Here is an 11,194-nt window from a genome sequence, read left to right on the forward strand (position 1 = left end):
TTTATTAGATGGTTGAACTTCACAAAATACTGAAGAAAAACCACATCTTTCCTATCAGTCAGGAGCTTCAGTAGCGTGAAGAAGATCCATGTGCAACCACAACAGCAAGCTTCTCCTCCTGCTGAGCTTTGCTGGAATGCAAACCCATCAGGATAAAGCTGATTTACACAGATTCCTGGTTTGGAAACCATCAACAGGCTAATTTGAGTCTTGTGAGTTAAACGTGTGAAAGGTGCAGGTGGCATGAAAGTGACACTGCCAAACACACAAACATGATATTGTATGACACAGCTCATGATGTGGTGATATTTCTGCTTTTGGGGGCTGTTCAGTAGCAGTTCGCACACAACGTGGAACAGAAGAGCAGAGACCTTCCAACACACAGCAACACTTGTTCCTCCGGCCTCCGAGCAGAGAGAAACACCATTTCTGAAGCAAACTGACGTTGACACCAGCAAATTATATTTTACTAAAATAACGGCTCCTAAACGAATCCCAATAGTTTCATATTAGTATCTTTATAAGACCTTCTAACGGCGGTTCCAGAAACACATATGGAACCAATACCTGGTTCTGGTTCAACCAGCAGTCTGGACTGGCTGTGGTTTGAAGGGAAAGGAAAAAAGCCAGATGTGTTCCTGAAATATGTGAAAGGTCTCCAAAACGTTGGGGATTCCTAATCCTTTAACACTGGAGTGTAAATCTTCTGATGAGCCAGGCTGATGTTTCTGGAACAGTTGGCTAAGTTTGTGTGGTAAGTGTTAAATCAGAAGTCTGAATTATTTTTATTTATATTCCTGACAGAATGAAAAGACACGAAGCAGCCAGCTTTTGGCCTGTGTTCAGTGGAGGCGATAAATGCAGGAAAGACGCTGGATTTCACCACAACACTCTAAGGATTATAGGGTGGGACTCCTCCTGGTGGAACAGCAGGAACGCTGACTTCTTACCTGTCAGAAGGTGTTCCAGTGGGCAATGACACTAAAGCCAATACTCTGGTTTAAGGACTGACAAAATTGGTGTAAATGAACAGAAAATCAGGAAGTGCAAAATAGTGACAGAGCTAATCACCATTTGAGGAAAGCTTGGCTCAGTTCTGAGGCTTTCCTGCTAACTGGTACCAGGTTGCCGGCCCTTTTTTAAAACCAACTCCGATGTAGAGTAGAGGGAGGTGAAGTGTACAGTTGGTAAAGATGGCTCTCCCTCGCCCTGCCTCCAACATGCCTCCATCTAAAAAGGCTAGGTTATCCAGAGCTATCTCTGTAGTTATGCTGCTATAGGCTTAGACTGCTGGAGGATACACTGACCACTTTCCACACTCTGCTACTTTCATCTACAATCTGCTCTTTAACTGTATTATTTCCTGATATTTCAGCTGTTAATTTTTTCTCTAAGTGTTTTTCTCCCCAGAAGAAGCTACAATGATGTTCTGCTGAGCTGTGGTGGCCTCATGGAGGAGGTCATCGGCTAGCACACTGCTGCTAACCACTTAAACATTCTCCCTCTCCTGATAACTTTTTACTTTCTTTGTCACTGAATGTGCTACTACTAGTTTACCCGTTTAATTATAGATTCACTAGGATAAATACAATAAAGTTTACCTCTCACCAAATAGGATATTTACTAAGAAATCACAATGTAACCATAGAAACACTACTTGGGGTGCGTGCGTGCGTGCGTGTGTGTGTGTGTGTGTGTGTGTGTGTGTGTGTGTGTGTGTGTGTGTGTGTGTGTGTGTGTGTCTTCTCCATCCCCAGTGAGTCGTGGTGGATGGCTGTTTATACTGAGCCAGGATTCTCTGGAGGTTTCTTCCTGTTAAAAGGGAGTTTTCCTCTCCACTGTCGCTGCATGCTTGCTTAGTATGAGGATTGCTGTAAAGACTCTGACACTAGTCAGTGACTCGATGCAACCTGCTGGGTTCCTTATATAGGACACTTTTTACTGACTGGCTTAATGCACAGGGGTCTCATTTATCAAACATTGCGTAGAATTCTTACTAAAACCGTGCTGAAGCTCAGCAAAAAAAATGTACTTACGCCAAGTAGGTTTGTGATCTATCAAACATGGAATACACACAGCTGCACGCAATCTCCGCTTCATAAATCAGAAACTATCTAGAAAGGTTCTCATCTGCATTTTAGTCACATCCTGCCCTCACCACGCCCACTTACAAAGAGTCAATGGAAAGCACGTTGTGGATCTCATGCATATACATAGGCCGGCTTGTTGCAGCATTTCGACCACGACCGCAGATCAAGGAAGCACTATTTCACAAGCAGAAATTAAGGTACTTGTGGGTGAGGTGGAGAAATGAAAGGGAGTGCTTTTGCAAAACAAATAAGAGAAAATCCACGGAGTGGCACAGCGTTGCTGAAGCCGTCACTGTTGTGTTCTTCAGAGAGATCTGTGGCGGATATAAAAAAAGATCCAATCAGGATTTGATCCCCAGACTCCCGGGTGAAAGTCACACGCGCTAACCAGACAGCCAAACGGAGATTTCCCTTGTCCAACTAGCCAGGGCGCATGATCAATCGGGTCACAGTGACAGGACACAAACTGTCACAGACACATGGCATTTTGTCTCAATCTGTCCCCCTGCTGATATTCTGCATTCCGTATTCTGCGCTTCAGGCTGTGTGTGTGTGTGTGCGTGCGCACGTGCGTGTGTGTGCGCGCACGTGTGTGTTTTTGCGCGCATGTGTGTGTGTGTACGCACGCATGTGTGTGTGTGTGGGGGGGTCTTGTTCTGTGTGAAAACAAAGCAGTACAAGTGATAATGCTGCAGGATTTCATAATTTTATCCTTCTCAGCAGCAGCACTGCAGGTGCTCTCCATGTCCAAAATGTGCATAAGCCAGGTCCTTAGTCAACTTAAAGTTGCGCGTCAACTTGTGCGTAAGCAAGCTTGATAAATGAGGCTCCTGACCTGTATTGGAATGTTTACCATGTGCAGGTCCTTCAGATGACTCTTGTTGTGATTTGGCGCTATATAAATAAAAAGAATTGAATTGAATCGATGTGATTCTAACCAAACCAGAAGACTGTCGGTCACTGGTTAGCTACGGGCTGATTACTGGCTGCTCCAGAGTTTTCCGCCTCACTGCCTGCACCATTTTCTGGGTCTGACAAAAGCTGCTGACCAAGCAAAATGCTCAACTACCGTGTCTGCCACTGCTGTGTTGTTTTTTATTTATTTATTTATTTATTTATTTATTTATTTAACCAGGAAGGTCCCACTGAGATTAAAAACCTATTTTTAAAGTGACAGTGTGTTTTTCCCTGGCGATAGGGGGCAGTACATACCTAAGTCACAGCAAGCAAGCATTATTTTTGTGTTCCAAATAAGACCTTACAAATGGATAGCGATTAGGGTTAAAAATCCTTGGGAGTGCAACCTCCAGCAACATAACAATAGGCAGCAGTAGCTCAACAGGTAGAGCGGGGTGTCCAGTAATTGGAAGGTTGCAGGTTTGATCCGAGCTCCGGACAGAGAATTCTGCTGTTGTGTCCTTGGGCAAGATACTTAACCCACCTTGCCTGCTGGTGGTGGTCGGAGGGACCGGTGGCGCCTGTGCACGGCAGCCTCGCCTCTGTCAGTGCGCCCCAGGGCAGCTGTGGCTACATCGTAGCTCATCCCCACCAGTGTGTGAATGTGTGTGTGAATGGATGAATGATACACTGTAGTGTAAAGCACATTGAAGTCCTTACTCTGAGAGGCGCTATACAAGTGCGGGTCATTTATCATTTAACAAGAACATCAGATTTCCTTTCATCACTTGCAAAGAGTGTAGAGGTAAATTTGTAAAAGAGCAATGTTTACTAATTCTGAAAGTTTTGTCACCGTTTGTTATAAATCAGTAAATGCATTCTGTCCTCACGGGCTTCCGTTGAAGAAAACACGACATCCAATGTGGCATCGCCCAGAGATTTAGACCATGTATTTTAGACTTGATTTTTATGGTTATTTGTTATCAAACCGCCTATATTTTTCAACAACTTAGCATGTTTTAATTAATTTCCAACAACATTTCATATTTGCAGAGATTAATTGTAAAAACTACACATTGTCACTTTAAGGGAGTCCTGGCCGAGAGGCAGCAAAAGTTACAGTTACATTTTTCAGTAACACAGATGGTTAAGTACAAATTAACAGAAGGCAGTTACAACCCAGGAAATCCATCTCAAGTGTTCTCAGTCTGGTTTTAAATGTAGTCAAGGAGATAAACTCAGTTAATTTCCTTTAGAACGTCGTTTTTGTGTCTTGTACAGAAAACCTCACGTCACTTTTGAAATGTTATTACAAGAAGTCAGTTTACATTTCTTCAAGAGACTGAAAATATCTCAATCATATAACGGTATATTTTCATTTCCCAATCACCAATAAGCCAAGATGACATGTCCAGCTACACAATGCAGATTAGAAAAGCTGAGGTTCTCATGGTTGAAGGTATTTGAGTCTCACCAGCTCACAGTTTTCCTCCCAGTCAGAGCTCACTGGAAGAGTTATGAAGTAGACATGCACTGGCTGTGAAAACTTGGAACAGGAAGACGACTATAAAACACATAGCCAGTGGATGACAATGTTGAAAAGGAATTCATGTTTTATAGGCTTTGACACTTGGAAGGCCTTTTTCTGTCTATCAGGAAAAGTTACACTCCCTCTAATGAGATGGTAAAATGAACACAAATTACAGATGAAAGTTCCCCGTGTCTTTTAAACACATAGGATTATTAGCAAATAGCTGTCTGATTTATCATCGTGGTGAAAAGGACATGTGATCACGCTTCATTCTGTTTTCTGTTGTTACTAAGGTGTTGTAATTCTAACACCATCCTCTGGTGTTCTCGACTCTAAAATGAATCGAGCTAAGTGTCTTAAAACGATGCACGGGGAGGCTTCTTTCCTGGGGAGCTGCTTTGCTGTCATCTTACTTCCTGCTGGAATTCATTTCACCAGGATCAGGTTGGGTGTCTGGAACCATTCTGGAATATTTCTCATTTAATCACCTTTTTGTTGAGTGGCTTATCAATTGTCTGTTGTATCAGAGAAAACCTGGAGTAATTAATGACGTAATGTATTGTAGGTAGTACCGCTGGCTAATCTTTTAATAAATTGTCAATAGAATATAAAGGTATTCAATAAAATGCAATATTCCATAAAAATATGAATGATCAATATTATTGAGCCTTTAATATTTGATTGCTGATGAAACTAGGTACTTTGGTTAATCCAGAGATGCCCAGACTTCCCTCTCGGGCCAACTCCTCCGGGGGAATCCCATGGTGTTCCCTGGCCAGGCATGAGACATAGTCCCTCCACCATGTCCTGGGTCTCCCTTTAGGTCTCCTCCCAGTTGGAAGTGCCCAGAAAACCTCATCAGGGAGGTGTCCAGGAGGCATCCTGACCAGATGCCTGAGCCACCCCAGGAGACTGCATGGAGAGGGCCTGGACAGAGAATGTTCTGTTACATCCAAAGGAACAAAATCTACAGAGTGAGGTTATCCAAAACACCCCACACAGGAGAGACATCAGCACACATCCTAATCAGCAATTGTAATCCACACATGGAGATATCCATGTGCAGGAACCCAGAAGGGCAAGCAGGAATGCAGGAACCCCAGAGAATAATCCTGAATACACCAGGATAATCCAAGAGATGAAGCCCATGGTAGTATATGGCAGTGATGTCCTCAGGTTATTAGTTCATCTGAAGGTTTATGACATTGTTAGCAACACAGCAGGCAATGGACTCATGCAATGATATCAGACGGTAGACAAAAGTATTAAAGGAACTATATGTAGTTAGATTAACTGAATAATGTAGTAAATACTGTGTAAATAAAGTGATGAAGTAGAAATACTAAGGTATAAAAACTAACTGTGGTAAAATACAAAATGTAGAAAATGTAGTGAAATGAATAAATTAATTAAATGAAAACTTAAAAATTGAAAAGTACGTGGAAAGACAGAGGATAAATAAAGTATAAGAGTAATGTAATAAGCTAATCAGTGGCAGTAATTAAACACTATATGTGTATGTTCTACAAAAGTACAACTAAATGAATATTCAAATGTAAAAAATGTAAAAAGTATAAAAATGGTATCATAGAAAAACATATTTGATCATAAAAATAAAAAAATGTTAATTTGTTCATAAAAATTAACCCTACCTCAAATATTCAAACACAGGACTTGCATAACTTGAGTCAGAGGACAAAATGAGACAGAGGAAAATTCACAAGCTGAGCGGTAACCTCCATCCTATCCTTCTGATTTCCAAAGACAATAACTTCAGTCTTGTCTTTGTTACCTGGAGGAGGTTTGACTGCATCCGGTCACTAACTTCCTACCAACCCCCAACAGGTGAAGGCAGGCCTGGATTGTAGACTGGGAATGCTATCAATATTACATTTGGAAATTATATTTTTGTGACCTTCCAGATTATGTAAACTGTACACAAAACATGTATAGTTTGTAAAAAGATGAACTTGAACCAGATGTGTTTAAAGTTTTCACACTTTGTGGAGTGAGACCAGACTTCCACAAATGAGATGTTTGAACTGTAACATCCAAGGGCCAAACACTTACTGCTTCCCGATGTCTAAGCACATGCACACACACACACACACACACACACACACACACACACACACACACACACACACACACACACACACACACACACACACACACACACACACACACACACACACACACATTGCTATAGCAAACAAGCTGATAGCCATCAGGGTGGTTTTATCTTGCCCTGTCATTCTCTGTCTTGCCAGAAGGCAGATGAAGTTGTGTATTGACAGGAGGGTTTTCAGCATAACACACCAGTTATACTGAAGATCCTGTTTGGAGAGCCATTCGTTATAGCGTGAGGTGATTATCCACTCTGAAGCCTTTTCTCAGCATACTCCAGACTCAGAGTGTTATGTTTGATCTCAACAACCTTGTGTTGTTCTCTGCATCAGCTGTCACTAGAATGAGCTGCTAGCTGCAAGCTCTAATGCCTTTGTGGGTGGGGGTGTGTTTATGTGTGTGTTCCAGCTCTCCAAAGTAAATACTCTCTGACATGAAGCAGTGATTCGGGTTGAGGAACTGTGATATGAGCTTTATGTGAATGCATTTGCATGCCTTCGTGCCCATTTGGCACCCATGTGGCACACATGGAAGTCTGACGAGTACCCACACAGCTAATTCTGACAATATTTAGCAATAATCTAAACTGAGATAAAGTGTCTACAAATTGACGTATAAATTATAAGTACTGTAAACGGAATCAAGATCAAAAGAAATGTTGAATCTGCTACCAGTGACACATCAGGGTGACCGAGGTAACCACTCATCTGTGTATTTCTCACTCCCTGGCAGAGAAGTCTGAATGTGAAGTTAAATGTTTCTACAGTTTCACGTAACAGGTACGATGAGTTAAAGAGACTCTTCTTCCTGTTGTTTAAAGGTTGGTTTGGGAGGTTGAATGAAAATATAAGTTATGTAAGAATAACAAACACACAAGGCTAAAGAAGAAGTGTTTTTGATGCAAAATTGGTTTATATACAAAAAGTAATCTGTTTGCAAAAGATTTGAAATTTGTGAAAGTTTAAAAGTTAGAACTAGAAAAATTTGCATTTCTTGCAGAAATGCTGTTTGAATGCTGGATAGCTGAAACTGTAAGCTGAAGCTACTGAACAGCTGAACTGAAGCTGAAACTAAGCAAAACTGTCAAAATGAGCTGAATGTATTGAAAGATGTAGAAGCAAAAAGCACCAACAGCCAAGTAAAGCACAAAAAGTAAGTGAATAATAGAGAAAAATAATTCTAAACGGCAGAAAACTGAAATCGGTGAACATTGAATAAAAATCTGGACAGCTAAAATGTCTAAACACCTGTTATTTCAGTAGGACAAGTTTAACAGTTTAATCTTTACATTTAGCTGAACTGTGAAATTAGCAGCAAATGCTAAATTCGGAAACTGGTTCCTGAAGCTGCTGAAAAGATGGAGTGAAGCTGAAACTAAGCTAAACTGTCAAAATGAGCTGACTGTATTTAAAGATTTAAAAGCAAAAATCACCAACAAGCGTAATAAAGCTCAGAATATAGGTGAAGAATGGACAAAAATTGCTAAACAGCAGAAAACTTTAATCTTTGAACATTGACTAAAAACTCAAAAGTTGAAATGTTTAAACAGCTGGCATTTGAATGAGAATAGTTTAATAGGTACATTTTTACAATTGGCTGAACTGTGAATTTAAAAATATTTGCTGATATCTGAAACTGATAGATTAACATATGTTCAGACTTGATATGGGATGGATGAATAGTTGGATGAAAGAAATGATGGATGGACTGTTGGATGAATGTTAGATGGTTTATTGGATGGATGGATGGATGGATGGATGGATTTATATGTGGATGGATGGATTCCTTAGGCCAAGCTGATCGATTTGATGTCTCACATGTGTGGGTGGGTAATTCCATTTAGCTAGAAGATGATTGACCTCTCTCAACCAATCAGGGGGCTGGGAGGGAGTGGGGCACTTTCCCACCTTCTGAAGGTCAATCAAATTTAACTTGTTTCTGGTTTTAAGTACAGATAGTTCAAAAAGATCAAAAACAGAAGTGTTATTGGCTCAATATTCAGCTTTTTATATTAATTCCTATGAGACTTGGTTAAAGTGATTTGTAGTTCCTTGTGTTGCCATGGTCCCGAGCGTGGAAAACCACTAAGCTTAGTAATATTGACTGGTGTGAATATAAGAAACTGAGAAACCAGCGCACTACTCACACCAGCAATGCCAAAGTGGATTTTTACAGGAACAGCCTGAATAATGATTTTAAAGTTGCAGTATGTAAGAATATAGTGACAATTTTATAGTGAGGAAATCCCACAAGAGTCTGACGTTTCAGTCATTTAGGAAGGAAGGTGAAACATGTTTCAAATTCAACTGCTGGATTGTCAGTTTTTCTCTTTTCAAACAAAGGAAGGAGGGACCTACTGCTGCCTTCGCATGGTCCTAGTGCCTGCAATGTATCCAAGGGCACTTCGGACAAAAGGGGCAGGTGCTCAAGCACCCCCCGCACGTGCCTGCTGGTGGGCATGTGGACTCGGTCTGTTCTCTGCTTTCTGGCCTGGGGGACCAGCCTACTGCGAAGACAGCCTCTTCCCTCTCAGACGTCCTTCTTACATTGCAGCTGAGCCCACCATTTGTTCCTCCATCTTTCACATAATCCCTCTCCTGATGTCTTGGTCTCTGAGCATTTAGGTACCATCTTCATGGATGGTGCTCCGCTACCTCAGAGGTAGTGATTCAAATCAGGCTGCAGGTCTGGAGGTCTGCAGCTCACTGGTCACAGCACCTCAGCTCATAAATGGTAAATGTCCTATATTTATGCAATGCCTTCAAGAGAGTCCTCACTCCCCAAGGCACTGTATAATGCATACATTCTCACACTGGTGGTGTTGAGCTGCCCTGGGGCCACCACCAGCAGGTAAGGAGGGAGGGTGGTGGGTTGTGTCCAAGGACATGACTGTGGCAGACTGAGCAGGACTCAATCCCACAGCCATCTGGATATGAGACAGGCTCTTAACTCCTCTGCTCCTCATAATGTTGAAAACTGAAATCAAAAACTGTATATGAGATATTCTCAGAGTGAAATCCCACAGGACGTGAGAGCTCCAGCCGAGGACAGAGGGGCCTTCATCAATTAGAGTTTTGTCTCTGCGCCGTTATTTTTAGAGCTGATGTGGAGCTGTTCATTCAGCAGCTGCCTCCCATCTGGGATGAGTTTGTTTGTGTGTGTATGCCTGCATGAGGGCAAATGCTGTTATTAGTTCATGGTCACCTTCCAGACTTAGCAAGCAGTGATGGCTGGGCAGGGTGTGAAGTTGAGCCAGGCCACACACACCTCGTATGTGGCTGCAGTGTTGATGCTCTCTGGTTCCTGGTTCAGATACACACCACACTCAAGGAAACAGAAATACTGGTGGAACTCTGCTGGGTCCGTTATATAGGAAACTTTTTACTGACTGGCTTAATGAACTGACCTGTATTGGAATGTTTACAGTGTGAAGGTCCTTCAGACGACTCTTGTCGTGATTTGGCGATATGTACATAAAATGAGTTTAATTTAACTTGAGCCAAGATTAAGTTCATGTCAGTTTAATAAAATACAGATTAGAATTAAATTGATGGAAAGCACATCACCTGCAAAACTGAATTGTTTCATCACCTGTGTGACGTAGACAAGGCCTGCTTCATCAGTGTGCCACCCATGATGACACCCATGACCCGAATAAGCAATAATAAAATATCTCCTGACTTACCGGGGCTGCAACTCCCGAGGTCCTCCCGCAGGAGACGAGACTTTACTCTTGTAACAAAATAATTCTTATTTTGTTTCATATAAGGATTTTGTAACTTTATAAGTTATTTACAATCATACTCTGTTCGTCTAAAGTGTTCTAATAATGCCTGACTGCTTCACAGTAATGAATGAATCAACATAATTGTTTATTTTGGAAATAATGCTTTATTTCAGATCTTAAATACACCAAATGAGTCTACTAGTTGAATTTAATAATGATTTATTATCAGTATATTCACATATTAATTCTACTGTAGTGAGAAAGACTGTTTTACAGATTGACTTCACATTAAGTGGAATGAGTGAATAAGTGTTTGGGGAAGGAGTGGTGTCTGAGGGACTTTGTTAATGCCCATTTTAAACTTGGTAAGTTCTGATTTGTCTGAATCTGTAAATAACAGTTAACACGAGTTCCAGCCAAGCCCCCACAATGCGGTTCAAAAATTGACTCCAACCCGGAAGTACCAAAAATTGCAGTTCCACCCTCATCCGCTGGGGGCTGGTGTCAGAAGCGAGCAAATCCTCATTGACTCCCATGTTAAAAATACCAATTTCACAGCAGAAATAAACGTTTACAGCCTGGTACCAAAACATGTTTTTTGTTTAAATTATCTAGTTTACACTCATGACAACTCTGAGGGGGGTGAAGTTTTTTTCTCACTCTTCTGTTTAAGTTTATTAAAAGCCTAAAATTCTGTATAATTAATGAGCATCCGACCCACGTGACCACAGAGCTAGCTCCATGGAAAGGGCTCAGTAGAGCCTCGGTCTGGCTTGGAAACGGTTCCGGGATTTTGAGTCTCTGTGTTTGTGTATTGTTTTT

This window comes from Nothobranchius furzeri, chromosome 10 (genome assembly GCF_043380555.1).
Source record: "Nothobranchius furzeri strain GRZ-AD chromosome 10, NfurGRZ-RIMD1, whole genome shotgun sequence".
NCBI lineage: Eukaryota > Metazoa > Chordata > Actinopteri > Cyprinodontiformes > Nothobranchiidae > Nothobranchius > Nothobranchius furzeri.